The sequence below is a fragment of the Atractosteus spatula genome, chromosome 10 (assembly GCF_055471065.1).
Source record: "Atractosteus spatula isolate fAtrSpa1 chromosome 10, fAtrSpa1.hap1, whole genome shotgun sequence".
Taxonomy (NCBI): Eukaryota; Metazoa; Chordata; class Actinopteri; order Semionotiformes; family Lepisosteidae; genus Atractosteus; species Atractosteus spatula.
In genome coordinates, this window is record NC_142715.1 from 6,909,343 (window position 1) to 6,929,302 (window position 19,960).

Sequence of the window (19,960 nt, forward strand, 5' to 3'; positions counted from 1 at the left end):
GTTAATTATTAATAAATAATACTATTATTCATAAAGACATGTATTCATAAGATTCATCATGAATAGTTGTGGTGTCTGGAAAGCAACTGTAGTTAAATATAGAAAAAAAGAGTTGTAGTTATTGAGGTAATTTCAGGTAGAATGCAAGAACTAAAGTTAACTAGTCCCACAGTAATGCGTGGGGTCCTATCAATAGAAAAAAAAAATATTTGTATCCTGAAAACACAACAACCACAAAAGGAGAAGTATTCTGGGAACCTAGGTAAATCCCTGTAGTACTTGTAGTTGAACAACTATAAAAACAAACAAAAAACTTGAAAACATTAAGAAAAAGAACATTAAAAAGATATCTGGGAAACAACAAAAACACAGAATCTAACTGTGAGAGCTTTTTCAAATTTTTGGTACTGCATCGTGCTCCTCTCGTCTAAGAAGATATCTCTGTGATATCTTTCTAAGAAAATAATTGCCCGGTGATATCGACTCAGGTACTCAGTTGTTACGTGCTGTAATTCGATATATGCAAAGCATATGTATTCCCTCCAATTATCAATAAGGTATTAAACATTACATGCCACTTTTTCTCTAGCTCATGTTCATGTTGCATCAGTGAGAAAGGTATGCCTGGTTGTGCTTGAGCTTGACCTTACTTTAATTTTAGTCCCGACCTGACCACACTAAGCAATTGTACCATGGAGACTCCAACAGGTTGGTTTTCTCCATTTACAGTTTTTGGGAAAAAAATAATCTGCATTTTTAAGCAAGATTGTATTTCAAATTTCACAAATTGTAAGTATTTCTTGAAAAACGCTGTTTCAGAAAGAAACTGAGTAGACGGGAATAGTCCAGTCAGTAGAATATTGAACTTCTCATCTCAGGGTCCCTATTCAGGCGGCTGATTTTCTTGCAACTACTTATTCCATGCTGAAACGAGAAGGAAACACATTACATCAGAGGAGCCTTCTTTGGGTGTGATACAGAATAAACCTTTATTTGTTTCTTCCAAATTAATTTAAACCTCATCTCCAGCACCTAAACTCGTCAGTTGCTTTCAGTAGCTAAAGACACAGACCATACTGCTCCAGGTGAGGTTCAAAACCACAACCTCAGCATGACTTCGCTGTGCACTGCTGTATAAGCACCGCGCACAGACCAATTGCGCCACTGGAGCTGTATACCTCCCGCTCCTCATACAGAATACCGCTGCAAGAAAATAGGGTTTTGGTTGTGGATCCATCTCCACATGGGGGAAAGGGACAGTAAAATAGCAAGGAAAATACAAGAGAAGAAACTGAAAGAATTGTGCTCACTGCAAAGTAGGAAGGAAAGAGGTGGCCGGATACATAAAACAGCTAGGTGGATAATTTATAACGACGATAAAATTTTTTTAACTAAGTAGCCTTAATGGCAATACAGTGTTAGGAGTTCGGCTTTTCTTATTTCTTCTGCAGAACCAGCGGTATCGGAATATACTGATCCGCATAAGAAGCGCTTTCGGTTTCTGATAGATTTTATTGAGCACTGCTCTAAACTTCACATTTGCTCGGGCTGCTAATACGCTGCACAAGCCGGAGCGCGTACGTTTGGTGTCCGAAATGGACTGGCAGTGGCAGGCCGACTTGGTGGACATGAGAAAACACCACGAGTTCAACGACGGTTTCTGTTACATCTTAACGTGTATAGACATGCTGTCTAAATACGCTTCGGCCATGCCGCTGAAAACCAAGTCTGGAGGGGCCTTGACAGGCGCCTTCCGAAATATACTGCAAGAGGGGCGTGCTCCTAAAAAGCTACAAACGGATGAGGGTAAATAATTTCTTAACAGGACCTTCCAAAATTTTCTCAAACGTGAGAACATTGAACATTTCGTTACGGCCAGCGATGTGAAGGCTAGCGTGGTCGAGAGGTTTAACAGAACTATTAAAACAAAAATGTGGAGGTACCTGAGACACAAAAACACCTTTCGATATATCGACGTCCTATCAGATCTTATTTACGCTTATAACCATAGTTACCACACGACTATTAATCGAACCCCGGCTTCTGTTACGTCCGACATCTCCCTTGAGGTGTGGAGAACGGTCTATGACGAACACTTTAAGAGAAAACCGTCAAAGTTTTCATTTAATGTGGGTGATCGCGTGCGGGTGTCCAAAATTAAGGGAGTGTTTGAGAAGGGATATGAACAGACCTTCCTTCACAGATGAAATTTTCAGAGCTCGGCTCTGAGACCCTATTACAAACTGCAGGACTACGCAGGCGACAACATTAAGGGCTCCTTCTATGCCGAAGAGCTACAGAAGATAAACCCCGCTGTTGAGAACGTCTACCGCATCCAAAAGATTTTAGCAGCCAGGGCTCGTGGCAAAAACAAACAGCTTTTGGTAAAGTGGCGCGGTTGGAGCGATAAATTCAATAGTTGGGTAAAGGCTTCCGATGTCCGAGACATATAGAGGTGGTGAAAAAATGAACCCCAATGGTTTCTATGTTACGCTGGCCAGTAATTCATCCTCAAAGATGTTTCCAAAGAACACCAAAGCGTGCTACACAGAGCATCTGGCAAAGGCGATTGACCTGGACGGGAGCTGGGAAGTGGGGCTGGTCGAGCTGCACTATCCGCACACGCTAAACACGTTTGATGAAGATGAAGTTTTTCTGTTTGTCAGCGATGAGCTCAAGACTATCTGGACATGTACCTTACCGAGAGGGTACTACAGCAACATCGAGCAGCTCTTGCATGAAATGAAACGGGCTGCGGAAAAATCCAAGTTAACGGCTGTAAGCCTTAAATACAACCCCATTAGTCGGTCGGTAAGGATTGTTAGTGATAAACGGTTTGTTATACAGGTGCATAACTGCCTGGCGAGGATGTTGGGTTTCAAATCGGGTGTCGGGGGTGTAAAATCACCGCACCCCGTCGATATGACTGGCGGATTTAACACCATGTATATATACACCGATATCATAGAACACCAGTTAATAGGTGACGTCTACGCACCGCTTTTGTGTTGAGTGCCCTTCAGAGGCGTGGATGGTGAATTCGTCACAGTATTGTACGACAAACCCCATTACGTGCCGGTGAGCATCGACCATTTTAACAACATCACTATTGAAATAAAGACAGATCAAAACGAACACGTGTCATTTGCATTTGGAAAGGTCATCGTCAAGCTGCATTTCAGACCTGTGAAAGCGACAAACATCTGAAAGGATGACGTTCATCAAGAGCTACGGGGATCCTTCTTTGTATACGCACTACTACAAACAACAGGCTGGTTATGGATTACCAGGATTTTCAGGGCTACCGGCTCAGTACGGCGCGGGTATCAGGGGTATTTTCAGAGCGCTATTTAGAAAAGCCGTGCCTTTTCTGAAACGCAGGTTTGAAATAGCTAAGCCGCACATGGCATCGGCAGCTAAAAACATCGCCAAAGACGTGGTTAGCAACATTAAAAGCCCGGTCATGTCTAAGGTGGCAGCACATCAGCAGGAAGGTTCGGGTCTAGCATACATCCGCAGGGGTGTCAAGAGAAAAAGACAGACGTCATCATCTCACCGTCGGGGGCCTCCGAAACCTGATAAAAGAACGGCTAAGCGCAGACAGTCAACTCATAAAAGCTTCAGGTCGACCAAGAAGGGCGTGACACACTGCAATCAACGAGACACGAAACGAGACATTTTAAATATGGCTTTTGTTCACGGCAGGTCTGCAGAATGCGCCAAGTCGGAGCTGGACATACTTCAATTAGCGCCTACCCAAACAAGCATCGAGAAAAGCTTTTACATAGAAGTTCCACCCCTCACGGCCCTAACAGAAAACGCACCTCTGGAGTTCTACGTCGCAGGCAACGGAGAAGATTATTTAGATTTAAATAACACCCTGCTCTATTTGACCTGTAAAATAATGGAAGCAGACGGTCGGGACATTGATGCGGCAGCCCGTGTGAGTCTGGTGAATTACCCCATCGCAGCCATCTTCAGCCAGGTTGACATCACTGTAGGAGACCGATTGATCAGCCAGAGTAACAACTGCTATTCTTACAGAGCCTTTATAGAGTCTGTCCTGAACTACAGTGAAGAGACGCTGAAGATGCAGTATTCAACAGGGCTCTTTTACAAAGACACAGCCGGGGAACACGAGTCCACAATTTTGGATGGTCCCAATCAGGGGTTCCGAAAAAGAGCATCATACACGACGCAAAGCCGAAAACTGGAGCTCCTGGGTCACATTCACGCCGACCTGTTTTTTCAGGACAAACTACTACTGAATGGCGTAGACCTGAAAATAAAACTCACGCGAAACAGAGATGCTTTCTGCTTAATGAACAACGCCGGAGAACACAAACTGAGCGTACTCTCTGCATCTTTGTTTGTGAAAAGAGTCAGAGTGTCACCCGGGGTCAGACTGGGACACGCCGAAGCACTCCTGACGGCCAACGCTAAATACCCCATAGACCGCGTACAGATGAAAGTCTTCAGCCTGCCTGCAGGGAGCCATGTGTGTAACCAAGAAAACCTCTTTCTCGGACAGTTACCCAAAGTGGTCATTTTGGGGTTTGTGGACAACGCGGCATTCAGCGGCAGTTTTACCCAAAACCCCTTCAATTTTAAACACTACAACGTTAACTTTCTGGCTCTCTACGCGGACGGTGAACAAATCCCCACTAAACCGCTTCAACCAGACTTCCAGAATGGACATTGTGTCCGTGAATATTTTAATCTGGTGGAAACAGCCGGGAAGCGTCTGAAAGACAAACCACTTCTGGTGGACCGCGAGGAGTACGCACGCGGTTACACATTGTTCGCTTTCAACCTCAGCCCCGACGACGAGTGCACAGGACATTATTCACTTATCAAAACGGGTAATCTGAGAGCTGAAATACGCTTCGCGCTACCGCTACCCACTACAGTTAACATGGTTGTGTACGCGCTGTTCGACAACGTGATAGAGCTGGATATGAGACGTCAAGTCATTTACGACTTGAGCTAAAAAGCACTGGAGGCCACACAACCTGCACATAAAGATGAACACCAAACAGCTGGAAGACATTCTAACCCGAGACCGCTACACCCGAGACAGTTTTCTAGGCGTGTTCCCCAGTGATGCCCTACCACGCGAGAGACTGGCGCGGCGCCCGTTGTGTTTAATAGTTAATACTCACCCACACGACCGCCCCGGTGAACACTGGCTGGCTATTTACTTACCCGACGACGAGGGCGCAGAATTTTTCGACTCCTACGGATTTTCACCCGAAGCCTTTTTTCTTTCCCAAGAACATTATTGATTTCTTAAACAGAAATGCTAACATCATATTTTACAACAACAGACAATTGCAAGATTCTTTTGCAGTGACCTGCGGTCTACATTGCGTCTTTTTTCTATACCATAGATGTAAAGGTTTATCTTTTAGAAACATTTTAGAACTTTATTCTACGAATGCAATCCAGAATGACCGCATGGTGGAAATGTTTCTGAAAAACAGACGTCGTGTGAGACGGAGACCCCTGTACCCATTCAAGCCCTTTGAAAATACGAATGTTCAATTATGCGGGTGTTTACGACAATTTAAAACATGTCATAAATGTTAATCGATCGTCTAAAATAAAAATGAAATCGAACCATTTCGACGTCTGTGTGGTTATTATTTAAAAAGAACACAAAACATGAATGAAAATCAACACAATATTTTTATTATACATTCGCTGTTATAGCGCTCAAGCGTTTTTTAATACATGTTACAGACAAACCATTTTAAACATATTGCGCACGCTTTTTAATATACATTTCAAGTCATTTAACACAAACACACATACCCAGAGAAAAAATGTTACAAAGACAACCATGTGGGCCTAGGTATTAATGATCGTCTCCTTTCAGCGGTTATCTTAGAGACCGGGTCGACCGTCGACAACTCTACCGGTTGTTTTAAAGTTTTGACCGACGCTGCACACCCCGGCGGGGCAGCCTTGAGTTTTTCAAGTAGCTCTCGGTTACCAGCGTTGGCTAGCAGGGTGCCCGGCACGTTGATTTCTGCCATAGCCTCCATGAACACATCCCAACCTTTTGGCTTCTTACCGACAGCAACTGCTTGCCGCTGCGTGAGAGCCCTGACAAGATCAATCATGTGAGAGCCCTCAACGGGTGCCCCCTTGTACACAAATTCCCCTTTTTCATTCCAGGCTATTAATGGTTCATTGCGGGCCATGGTCTTTAACAATATCTCGGCATTTCTCCGGAACCGCTAAGACACGCTGTCCAAAATATACCCAAAGTCAGCCTCGCTCGATGACGGCGGTTGTGCTAACGTGCGTGATAGTTCGGTGGGTGCATTTTCCGGTAGTACAACGGTTAAAGTCCCCTTTTCGGAAGTCTCCTGGCGTACTAATGTCAAATACCGTTGTAACACCTGGCTGTACAATTTCACTTTTTCATATTCGGCCAGATGCGAGTTCTGCAGAATGTCACGCATTTCATCATCCAACCGACGGGCTGTTATTTTTCTTACATCGCTTTCGAACCCAGACCGCTCTCGGAGTCGACTGAGCTGTTTCTGAGGTACCAGGTACATTTTTTCAGCGTGCTCCATTATTGACGTTGTAGAAGCCCCGTAATCAGTGGTACTGCAATACTCAACAGGGTCCCGATAAAACCACCAGACTGGTTCACCAAGAGTCTCTTTCTTTTAAGAGAAAGACCCTTTCGACTCAAAGTCTTTATAAGCTTACGCTTTCTCTTCAGGGTCCCAAACTGCTTAGCAGATAACGGTATGTTCCCTTTCAAGGTATTCAAGGCGATTTCAGCTATGGCCTGTACAAGATCATTTGTAGCTCCGCAGAGAATAGCTTTCCACTGCTTGGGGGCGGCTTTTACCAGAAAATTTAAGAGAGTCAGGTTTCTCCGAACGCGTGAAGACATGACGACGCCCCGAACGTGTTTTTTCGACTGAGTCTGTGGTTGTGAGATCACCGACTTTTAGATTTTTTAAATACATAAGCCGTGGGTACATCTGGGGGGAAAAGACCTGTTCGCAAGCGATAGTCATCTGGGGTGTCTGCATTTAAATCCACCAACAAGTAACCGAAAGTTTTTTTAGTAGCATCATCGAACGCTTCCAAAAAAAATTTGGCTTTACCGGGGTACATCTGCCGGGACAGGGTTGTAATCTGTAGTTTATCTCTAGGGTTTTTAAACAGCACCATGTACTTTGTATTTAACGCTATGGTTCTACTTTTCCGGCCTTGACAAAACACATTTTGGACGATATACATGATGCTGAGGTTTCGGTGGTGTACGTATTTGGTAAAAGCTTTTTCTATCTCATTATTTTCACACGCAGACTCCATCAAATCATCAACTACAATCAAATTTACACTACCCGGCGGCAGTAGCTGGTCGTCGGAAAACGACGTCGGTAGTCCTTCTATAAACCGAATGTATGGAAATTTCACAAGCAACTCGTCCTATAGAGGTTGCCAGCAGCTGTAACACCAGACTATGTTTTCGGGTTTACGAGTCATAACGGTATCACCGCTCTCCAAGAGCTGTTTTATAAAATAACTTTTACCGCAATTCGAGGGTCCGGACAAAATGCATGAAAAAGGGTGCTTTAACCTGACATCCATCGTGTTAATATCCGTAGGGCAACGATGTCAAATTTTCTTGCAGCACCCGCTTGTCGTACACCACCTTCTGGGTTTTCTTTAAGGTCCGGGTCTCACTGCGCCAATCCTTTTTTAACACGCACGATCATCGGCTGTTGAATAGAAATGTGTTTAAATTCCCGGCACTCTGCATAAGGGTTAACGCCATAGTCAAAAACCAAGTCCCGCAGACTCTCAAAGTTAACTTTTTCACAATTGTTCACATTGAGCGTAATGCCTTTCACCTTTAAACAGGCTTTCCCTCCAGACAGCTTGTACCCGTATGACTTGGGTCCTGTTGACACAAACTCGGTGATGTGTTGACCAGCATCGACTTCGCTGGTCAGCTCACCCAAATAGTCACCCAGCCCCGGATTCCACTCACCCTCCCGGCTCACAAAGATAACGGAATCTGTGTCGTGGTACAGACAGCGGCCTTGCAAAGCATTTAGCAGGTTGTATAACTCCAAGCGGGCATAGGCTGATGTAAAGCTAGCGATGAAAATGTTTGTGTTTGAATGGCCCGTATAGTGGTGTTTAGTGTGTTTCCACGTAACACAGGCTGTGTCTTCATCGATAAACTCGCAGGCTGACACCTCATGATATGCCGTAAATAAGTACCTGAACAATTCATCGGGGTTTCTCACAATGGTGGTCTGTGGTAAATTGTCTCTTTGCCCATACTTGCCCCACAAACTGGCAATTTTTGAAAGCTGTCTTTTGGCCGGATTCTTTTTAATGTTGCCGGGGTCCAGCCGGACACCCTCTTTTTCATAATATTCGCTGACATATCTTTGTTGTTTCGCGACATCTGTACACCACTCTGGAAACCCCGAAGCTTCCTGTTTCCCTTTCAGATGCAGTTTGATGTAGTCGGGGAAAAAAGATCGTGTGAGGCCTTTTCGAAATGCCAAATTTAGTAAATTTTACACACTCTATACCCCAGATCTAAGACCATCTGCAATTCAGGGGTGCACCAGACACCAGTCAAGGCGCGATCTTCATCACTGTGCTCGCAGGGAGTGGTCTGTTTTGTTTCAGCACACGTACGACACAGTGTGAAAAACAGTCAATTTTGGTTGGAAGAACTGGAAAGTACAAACGTCTGGGTGGGTAAACTTTCACCTTCGCTAAACCGAAATACAGTTTTAAAACTCCAAAGTTGTAATTAATTATTCGGGGGTGCCCCAGTGGGTATTTTTTAGTTTTGTTCACAAACGGATACAGACTGGTGAAATCATAGTAATGAATTTTTTCAACGGGCTGCACTGTGTAATGCAAACAAATAGCATTTGTTCTCACCCCAAAAAGCGAATCGCGCGGTTGCAGAGGCTCTGGTAACTGCGCAGCTGTTAGAAATTTACCCAAGTCACCATTTTCAACTAGCATGTCTCTGAACTCGTACTCCCACAAAACACGCACGTTAAAACCTCTCATCGTCTTTCTGTACAACCAACCAAAAGTAGTGTTTGTCAGCGGATTAAAATCGTTTTCACAATAACAAACGCTACAACCGTGAAAAAAGCAACCATTGAACTCAAAGGCTGTCTGCACTCCGTCAATTACAGCATAACCATCCAGAAAATATGGACCAACCTTGAACTCACCTGCCGTGGTTAACGCGTGTTGGATTTTAACGGGCTCTGTGTGTTCGATGTACATAAGCCACTGAATGCTGGGTGTAGAAAATCGTTTTTGCTGGCGGTGGTAATTGTCATCGGGTAGCAACGCTATCGTCTCTTCCTGTAAAAACGTAAGTCTGAACATGGCCATGCAGACACTAGCGATGGTCACAAACTGAAAGGGGTCGATGCACACAACGCACACAATTGCCACATCCAACTGGCAGTAACGTTTCAACTCTCTCTGTAAGTTAAACACACTTCTCTTGCATTCTTCATACCAAACCAAAAACTAGGCTTTCTCGCTCGGCAGCATGTAGTTAACGCCGTAAAGTTCTGGCGGCGGCATCGGGCCGACATAATTTTGGTTTTCTGAAGTGTTCATCAAGTGTGGAAAATGACCCTTACCCCCGGGGAACCCCATGGCGGCCGACAGTTTGCTTAATTTCATAGGTAGAAAGTTTAAAGAATCGATAAATCTGATGTTCAGAGCTTTTACGGTAATACACATTATCTTACCACCCTGATTAATTAGTTCAACGTCCATCTTTTCATCTAACAACTGTCTGATTACTAGGTAATTGTCATATCCCTTGCCATTGTGTGATATGAACGTATGGTTTTTGAAACGTCTATCGATAAATTTACACACAAAATCCTTTAGACAAGTTTCACCATAAAATTCCCAGCTTCGTTGATTGTTAATATGAAGGGCGTGGACGTAATTTGGTATGCGTTTCCCCGTTTCTTGCATGCATTCAAAGTCGAAAAAAATGTACTTGTTTGAAATTTTGGGGTTGTCCAAAGGCAGTATGTAGCACAAATGTGTGTCAGGGTGTCGTTCACGTAGTTACAACGCGAGCACAGTTTCTCTTTACATTTGTGACTTGCGAGGTTATAAACCCCACATTTCTCACAAAAGACCCTGCGCTCGCACTTACTAACACCCGTCGCCGCATTCTGAAAGTGTCTCGCCAAACACTGAGAGCTACGACAAAAGACCTTACAGGCCGGGCAATTCAGAAATTCTGCATCAATTTCGCAACACTGGGGATCTAAACAGGTTTTACAAGCTTTAACACAGGCATGTGCGTTCTTGTGACTATACGCCGCATGGCAGTTAGTGCAAAAATACGCCGCCCCCACAAAAGCTTTAATATTTAAAACCCCGTAAAAATGCTCTTCATGCAGTAGAACAAAAAGTATTTTAGAATTTGGTGGTGTGGGCCCCGTTGTAAAATATTTCCAATCACCCTGGTCATGGTACAAAATTTTAATGACCACCTTTAAGTGTTTTTCAAAAGCTGTAATGTCTGACAAACGAATTTTCTGATTCTCTGGAAAACCCAACTCTTTGTGCATTCGTTTAGCGCCCTGTAACATTTCCCCATCGGTACAACCTTCATTCAACAAACCGTACACACTCCCGGCGAAACACAGATTACCCCCCGTGTAATGCAAGTCGATAAGGTGCGCTTTTTTCCGAGCAATTACCCGGCTGTACAGAACGGATTTAAATCTTCGGCGGGCACCCCCCTGCATATTCTGACCTATCGTCACCACTAATCGGAGGCTGGTCATCGGTGAGAACTTCTGTGTGGCTCTGTAAGAGGTCTGAGATGTGGCTTAAAAAATCGGCAGGATTTAATTCTCAGGGGTGTCTCCTGCGTGAGAACAAGGGTTTGTTAAAACCACCCGCAGTCAAACGCAGCTGTACAAAATAATTCGCCCCGATGTTTGGAGAAAGTTCATCCAATATTCTCTGGACTGCACCATGCACAGCGGGGCTATTCTGTCGAGATTAACAAAACGGAATTCTTCATGGTACTCTGTTGCTCTAAAATTATTATAAGACCTGTTATAACTACGTATACGCTCCAGGAAAACTAAGGGGTCTCTATTCGCCCCTGCACCGCCACCAACCTGATTCAGATCGTTCAGTACAACCGGTTCTCGGTTACCGCCATCCTGTTCTGCTACAACACCCTCGGGCATTAAGTTATTTTCTACCACTGCATTTTCATTGCGTGGTTCGGGCGACCCTTGGGAAATCTGATGCCTCTCTCTGAATCTTTGACGACGCAACAAACATGCTTTTGCCAGTTTAATTCTTTTATTTATGTACAAACGCTTGATGGTGGCAAGCAGTCGGTCATTTAAACCCTTTTTAGACCGCATGCTTAGTCATTTATCACCGGGGATTTGCACCAATGAAGCATGAAATATCATCATCATGGTCTGAAATCCTGAGCTTAGAGGGGCATCTTCTGTAGAAATTATATCTAAGAGGTTAGCGGTGAAAACCTGGATCTGTTTTGGAAACAAGGTCTGTACACCTGCTAAAACCACTCTTAGACGCTCTAAAGCTCGTTTTTTGGACACCTCATTAGTGATCGCCGTTGATAGTGACTGTGTAATACCGCGCACTGAATCTAGCACATCACCCCACACCAAGTCTTTAGGCGCGTTATGATTTCTCTCCGCAGGCTTGACACGTCTGGCTTTGGTCAGCGTCTTAACAGCCGTCTTTGATGCAGTCACCACCTTAGGGTCCGAGGTTTCCGCCACATTTGTTTCGCCGCGCGTCAATACAGCTGCTGTGTGAAAAAATAAAAGGCTCCACATCTCAAAATCTGAAAACTACACTGTGATAAAAATAAAAGACTTTTCAACACAACAATCAATGAAATCTAAACTGTCAAAATCAGAAAACTACGATAACTATGATAAAAACGCCACACATGTGGCGCATCCTTACACAAAGGGCTGCGGGTGAATGGAACAAGTTACCTGGACATGTTGTTACACCGGTTTCCTTTACGGCTGTGGTGGCGCTACTGGGTCAAGCGGCGTGGTTAACGGCCTATAGACCCTCGCACAGACCAGTCACTTTTAACTTTAAAAGCTAAGCAGTTTTAAAATAAGGTTTTTTAACACTCCCAAACAGAAAACTACGCAAAGTAGGATCTTTCAGCGAATTAACATCCTAACAAAAGAAGTAACGTTTACCGTAAGTGGATCATAACACATCTTGACCACGCTTAAATTATATTAACCTTTGCTTGTTGATTTCAGACGTTTTGAGCTCGTTGACCCAGTTAACGTGTTGGCTCGTCGCAGTTTATTTTTTGAAGGTTCGGGGTCTGCACGGAGAGGGAAAATACCATTAGTGAAAGAACTCAACACCGCAAATTACCAAAAAAATAGAAAAACGGTGGGGATTTTTATTATAGACTCGTTTAAATGGCCATGCTAAAATAATGTTTTATATAATACCGACCTCTTCTCTCAGGCGATCTGATAATATGCCCCGCACCCTCTGGTATGACGTGAACATCTGCATGTGTCTCCACAAGGTTTTGCGGTGGTATTGTAAACCCCAAACGAGGTTTTTTAAATGTGTAGCGACTTGTCCCTTCGCCCGCGTCTGCGGAATAGACACATACGAGTTTTGGTGTGGAGTATATACCCCTGTGTCTTTAAGACTCACATGGTTGTAAAGCGTTATTCAAAACATTGTCGTAATTACTCACCAGTGTTGTGCTGCGCCGTAACTGGTCTTTTTACAGCTGTGGTTTTCGGGGCTAATGGAAATGAATGGATACACACAGTCACGACCACATTACGGAACAACTCCCTGGTAATTCCATTATAATAATTCAATATTGCCTAGTATACAAATATTATACAACGTTTTGTAACTATAGCTAACATGAGACATGCACCGTGACGTTGTAATTGTCTCACAATAAGCCAGATATACATACCGCTGAAATTCGTGGAGTCCTCGTCTTCGTCTATCAAGTCGAACAGTGTTAAGTCTGTAAATAGACTATCTTCAGACTGTTGTAATTGATCGGCGTGATCCATTCTGACGAGTTAGGCGATAACGTGAGACTGTAAGAATTGGAATCCAGCCAAAACTTCGCCTGTTAAACCGCTGGTACTTATACTCAAACCGATAAACATTCTCTTCTAAGAAACACACATGGCCCCCCATAAAACCATTAATCTTAGGTATCGTTGGGGGTGCACGTACTGGTCTGTAGAAATTATTTTAAGAAACATTTTAGAAAACGTTTTAGACCGTTACAATGTTAAAATCTATATTATTTTAAGGCATACAACGGTGTCTAAATTTCATAGCTGTTAAAACGTGGAGAAAATGTGCCGCGGTGTCTTTGTTTGATTCACCAACAGACCGCTAAGAATATTATCAAGCAAAATGTTTTTTATTAACGCTATAAGAAAATGTATCTGTTCTTTATAGGGACGTGTTCACAAACCAAGCTTGACGTTTTGAGGTTTTATTTTTTCGCGATGCGATGTTAAGAACATTTTTGCGTGAAATACATGTGGTGCTTGTAAATTAGAAAACTTTACATGAATATAAAATGTTTATAAACATTCACGCTGAGGTCAATTTTAGACCCCCCACTCCACTCTGCATTCTAGAGCTTTTAAGTACCGTGACCCCTCCACCACCTCACGTCTCCAAAATATCTCTAATACGTGATTTAAAACTTTAAGAGCAACCCGTTAAAGTATAAAGAACAACACCCCATCATTTGTTGCCTGTTAATACCTTAAAGACTTTTACGCTTGCGGTGTGTGGAAATTTATTTCAAACTTTCGAAAAAAGCTGTTGCGAATGTGTTATCAAAAATAAGCTGTGTCTTATTACATTATTTTAAAAACTTTAAAATAATGTAATAATGTGTTTAAAATTTATTTTCTGGGCAAATACATCATGTGTGTTTGTGTTGTGTGTTAATACTTTTAAAGTTTAAAACTTATAAACTGATAAGTGAATAATACTTTTCGCTCTCGATAAAACAATGGCGGGGGGGTCGTTCTAAAGCAACACAGCCAATTGAAAAATGTCTTGTGTTATGTAGGCGTGGTTACACTATTGGCGCATATTCTTAAACGCTCCGGCCTGACAGGGTCGCAGCGCGTCCCTGGAGCTGTCAGACACCGCCCCTTGTTGGGAGCTGCAAAGATGGCTTCTTTGTGTGGAGAAACATCGGGGTCCGCTGCTCTACAAAGTGAAGAGGCAGGCGGCTAAAATATTTTTTCTGATCGTGGAATTCTTGTATCGGCGCTTAGCGTATGTCATTTTAATACTTGGTCTTCTTTTTAGCAAAACCCGACCCCGCCCTCTGCGACGTGTGACAGCGGCGGGCGTGTGAGTTCAGATGGGGTACCAGATATTGAAGAACTGCCGGGTGTTAGCAATGATACCTCGCTACAAATGATAAATATTAACGAAAAACCTTAGCTCAAAAGTGCGTTAAATGCTCGATATTTTAGGTACAAAGCATGTCTATTTTGTTAAGCCTTCATTTTCTTTTTCCTTTAATAGAATAAAGAGGATCTGGATGGGTCAATCTTCAGACTACCGGCACAACTGAATGTTTCATGTCTATGCTTTTGTGTTCGGCCAAATATTAATAAAGCTGATGCCCAACCAGGTTTAGTTAACGATGTCCCTAATGAGCCCAATGTTATGGCCCAGATTGTGAAAGCAGTAGTTTATTGCATCTTCAAACACTGTTTAAAGGGGATCCTGGTTGATGACTGCCCGGCCTGTTTGATTGACCATCCCGGGCAGCGGGGTCACACATGCCTGTCTGTCGGCTACACAGATGGGTTTGAAGATGTGACGTTTGCCGCTTTACAAATTTATAAGTCTCTCAGTTTAGCCCGAATATTATCGGCTGTTCTGTACACCGCCAGGTGTCTGGGTTCGTACACCATTACAAATGACACTGAGCGGGGCATAAAACAGTTGCTGAAAAACATAATTGAGGATCGCTCCCCATACGAGCATGTACACACCATACTTGAACAGCTGGATGAAAAATTAGTAGACGTGACTTTTGATGCGTTGAAAAAGAAACACCATTCTTATTTTTACAGACGCAAAAAAAAAGATCTATGTAAAATGTGAATACAGCTTTCACTCTGTTTTACAGACCCGGGTGTGCCATCGTCCGAAGAATGAAGAATTTCGAATGTATACGTCTGAATTCTTCCTAAGAGTGCTTTACACACTTCTCTACAAAGCTTGATATGCAAAACAAAGAGTCGAATGCTAATGTCCTTAAATTTGTTAGATAGATGTGTATGTCAAGAACTTGAGTGAAATTATTGCAGATCTGATGTTTTCAGATCAGAAACGGAAGCCTGGGGGGTTCTACAGTGTGTATTCCAAAATACAGCGTGTTTTGCACAGAACCTGTGGTAACACCATCCCGCTGATCACGCAGGCAAATTTTTTTGCACTGCTAGATGGGATCGCCCAATGTGGCTCGCATGGCTTTAGACATGGGGAGCGGAAGGGGGTTATGAATGCTTTTACAGATGCCTCAAAGTTTCTCAGCAATGTTGGGGTGGTAGTTACGTGTACCGAACTAATTTTCCGCACCAACATTTAATTGTTGAATGCAAACAGGAGCCGGTAACGCGTGTGTGCTGCGTTGTTTCAGTGTTTGAAACACCCACTGTTGAAATAAAGCGGTTCACATTTCACATACTTGCAAACTGGAGTTTGTAACTTGTGTAAAAAGTGATGCTGCACTGTTTTCTGTGTTTGAAAACCCACTGTTGAAATAAAGCGGTTCACATTTCACATACTTGCAAACTGGAGTCTGTAACTTGTGTAAAAAGTGATGCTGCGCTGTTTCTGTGTTTGAAAACCCACTGTTGAAATAAAGCGGTTCACATTTCACATGGTGTTTGTCCTGCGAGTTCTTTCCATGAGACTTTACGCAGTCTGTGTGTGTGCGCTTACAACTCTGATGCTTTTGAGACACGGCTTGTGCAGCGTATAAGCATCCCGGGATCTCGTGGCCCTCACCAGACTCCCCGCGCCGCCGTAACTACCCGATTCCCTAGGGTTATAATAGAGTGCACTCAACCCCGCTGCAGACATGGTCCCCTTCCAAACCACACTTTCACACACCTAAAGCGAGGGATGCGCCGCCTTGGGGTTTTGGGACCCTGAGGCTCTGGACCGACCGGCCAGGGGGGAAGGCGGGAGTTCCGACCCTTAACGACACACCATTGGGTCCTGAGGGGGCGGGACATGCACACATAACAACACGCCATTGGCTGGCAAGGGGGCGGGACATCCAACCACCGCTGACTCCCATTGGCTGGAAAAGGGGGCATGGTACCTGTCAAAAGTTTGATAAAAGGTGTCGCTTTATACTACTTACGTCTTTGGTGGGGATGGTGTTGTCTACGCAGAAGTTAATTTAGACAGTGACACAGTCCACCATGCTGTCTATGTCGTCCCCATGTCGTTCGCACAGCACATCCCAGTCGGTGGCCTCCAAAGCACCACGTAGATCCTCCATAGCCTCCTGAGACCATCTCCTCACAGTCATCATGGTCGCAGGTTGGCGCTGGACAATGTTGGCGTGTATAGTGGTGTAAGCAAGACAAGGTTGTGATCTGATCTGCCAAGGGGGGGAAGGGCTGTGGAACTATATGCATCCTTAGCATTGACATATAACAAGTCCAGTGTTTTGTTTGCCTGGTCGGGCACTTAACAAACTGGTGGAAAGTAGGCAAAGTGGTGGTAATAGATACGTGGTTTAAGTCCCCTGAAATAGCTATAAAAGCGCTAGGGTGCTTTGTTTGTAGCCTGGCTGTGACGTTTATGACGTCACACGCTACCTCTGCGTTTGCCGTAGGTGGAATGTAAACAACAACAAAGATGGCGCATGTAAACTCCTGCGGCAGATAGTATGGACGCAGTCCTATGGCTACCAGTTCGATGTCCGGGTTACAGACGTGCTCCTTAAATATGTCCAGGATTACACCATCTGTTGTTGACAAGCACCGCGAGCCCCCCTCCTTTCCTCTTACTGCTTTCAGTGTTTCTGTCCGCCCGCACCGTCTGAAAGCCGTCGATTGTAACGTTCGAGTCTGGAATAAGTTCCTGCAGCCACGTCTCGGTGAAACACATGATACTGCATTCACGATACTCCCTCTGGCTCCTCACCAATGCTCCCAGTTCGTCCATCTTGTTCGCTAAGGACCTCACATTTCCCACGATGATCGAAGGAAGGTAGGGTTTAAATCTCCTTCTCTTCACCTTTCGCATTGCACCAGCCCTACAGCCTCAGCTTCTCCTCCTCAGCTCCTCCGGCACCGATGGCTTCTCTCCAGTGAGTAGAGCCAGACGCGCTAGCGCGATCAGCTGGTCCCACGTGTAGACAATGCCTCTGTAGCTATCGGCATTGCAACCCAATAGAAACAGAGGTCCGAGTATCAGAAAAAACAAGAAAAAGTATCTCAGCTTCCTAGTATCCATCATGTTGTGATCGCAAATCTAGTTGCCGGCAAAGGTATGAAGAAAAAACACTAACACACTAGCATTAACTAACTGAAAGAAACAAAAAGACAACAAAAAGACACAAAGCTGCTGTAGCAGGATGCCACTAACACGGCGCCATCTAGGTGTTCATAGAATGAAGTCATTCAAAGGTTGTGGGTTTGAGTCCCACCAGAATAACATGTCATTTTGATTCAGCCTTTTGAAATCCTCTAGGGATTGGTGTTGATTAAGTAAAATAGAGGACTTCTTCTGAGTTGACAGTCAAAAATGAATCAGCAGCCACAAGGGAGAAATTAGCACTGGACCTAGCCAGTGATCACATTATTCCTATCCTGTAGTCCTTGCACTGGCTTCCTGTCAAGTTGACTTCAAAACCCTCATGGAACAAGTAATAGGTTTATTCCATGCTGAAAAAAAGAAGAAAGAGAACACAACGTTTCGGCCGTGGAGCCTTCTTCAGGTGTCACCTGAAGAAGGCTCCACGGCCGAAACGTTGTGTTCTCTTTCTTCTTTTTTTCAGCATGGAATAAACCTATTACTTGTTCCTTTGCAGCCTACGCATGCTGACGCAGCTACCCACCTTCAAAACCCTCATGCTCACCTATAAGGCTCTCCATGGCTTGGCACCTCAGTACCTGTCTGAGCTGTTATTGCCCTACTCCCCAACGTCCCAACCTTCACTCTTCTAATTCTGGTCTCCTATCTGTGCCCCAAGCTCGTCTACACTCTACGGGTGAAGGGGCCATCTCCACTTATTCCCCCAAGCTCTGGAACTATATCCCCAAGGATATCAGAGAGTCACCTTCTCTAAACTCCTTCAAATCCAGACTCAGAACCTCCTTCTTTAGAAGAGCCTTTAATTAACTATTCTTTACCCCTTTGCTCCTACTGTATTTAGTACCACCATCTACCCCTGTGTATCCTCATCCTGCTTATCTTGTGTATTTTTTATTTTATTGTTGTCATTCTGCAAAGTGCTTTGAGAAGCCACCTTTAAAGGCACTATATAAAGTAAAGTTTATCATTATTTTTAATAATGAACAGTGCATTTAACACTGAGCACACATAGTCCTTCTTTGAAAAGGATTGCAGGGGTAGGGAACAAGCTTTTCACTTGTGTTGTTGAAGACTGTATCCTGGCTTTGTTGCAGGAAATATCTGAATGCCATCATCAGAGCAAGGAGAGGATTAGGGTTTTAGGAAAGTCTTTTTGACGCCTGAAACTGTGTGGTTCCTGGTTTCAATAGCTGGCACTCTACACCTAAACAACAGAGAACACCGTTGACATGGCTGAACTGCCTAGCGAAAATTTTGTCGCGTTCTTCTGACCTGTATTTAATGCAATTCTCTAAAAATGTGGCACGTTATATGTGTGCTACCTTAATGGAGGGTGAGCACACTCATAAGGATCATAGATTTGATCACAAGCATCTAAAAATGAGCATGAGAAAATGACATCACGCTCTAAGGTTGAATGGCACGAGTTATCCTGTTCCCTCCACAGAAAATGTGTGTTTTAAAGGAGGTGTCATGTTATTTTTTGCCAGACAATTTTGTGCCGTAAGAACAGCGTGGTTGTTTAATTTATTGGTCTGAAATTGGTTTAAACTGCAGGGAAATAACAACAAAAAAAACAAGTGCTTCTTAACACAGAGATACTGTAGTTGGAGATATTTGGCAGCAGTGGGATTCCAACCCACGCCCCCAAAGAGAATGAAGCTTTAATCCAGCTCTTTAGAGCGCTCGGCTGCATTAGCCTCGACTGCCTCATACCTCACACTGGCTCAGAGAAAACTGGGTGGCTTGTAAAGGCTGGTAGGAGAGGAAAGGAATAAATGCTATAAAGGAAAGAGCACTATCAGTAGGGTGCATCACGAGGTATGCAGGGTATGAGGGCTACAGGTTGATTTCACAATGCCACATTTAATTAAATAAAGGAGAAACCGCAAGGAAAACAATATGTTTTAATAAATCTTCTTCTGGATTTATATTTCGGTCTTTCACCTTTGAATGCATAGCTTGGCCTTAAATCTTTACTCGATTACAGGCAGCCCAAACAGTTCTTATGGCAGAAATCGAAGCCTGTTAGCCTTTCTGCTAATAATGTGTAAGTGTTCACGAAGGATTTCCCTGCAGATCATGTGCCCCCAAACCGGTTTCTCCATTTTCCTCTTCCTGTCATTGTCAGCGAGCACAACAAGACGGGAAAAATGCAAGACAGGGAAAAGGTACTAGCTGTCAGGAGTGGGATTTGAACCCACGCCTCTATTCAGAGACCAGAACACCCAAGCAATGGAAAGACAGGAGTCCTTGAGTCTGGCGCCTTAGACCACTCGGCCATCCTGAC

At 43.9% G+C, this 19,960-nt stretch overlaps 1 non-coding gene across 1 annotated transcript; it reads right to left on the minus strand.

Annotated features, from left to right (window-relative positions):
• Positions 1-19,849: 19,849 nt before the first annotated feature.
• trnal-caa (transfer RNA leucine (anticodon CAA)) lies at positions 19,850-19,960 on the minus strand. Its single transcript has 2 exons — positions 19,923-19,960; positions 19,850-19,895 (listed from the first exon to the last, which is right to left on the minus strand). It is a non-coding gene; the product is annotated as a tRNA-Leu (tRNA).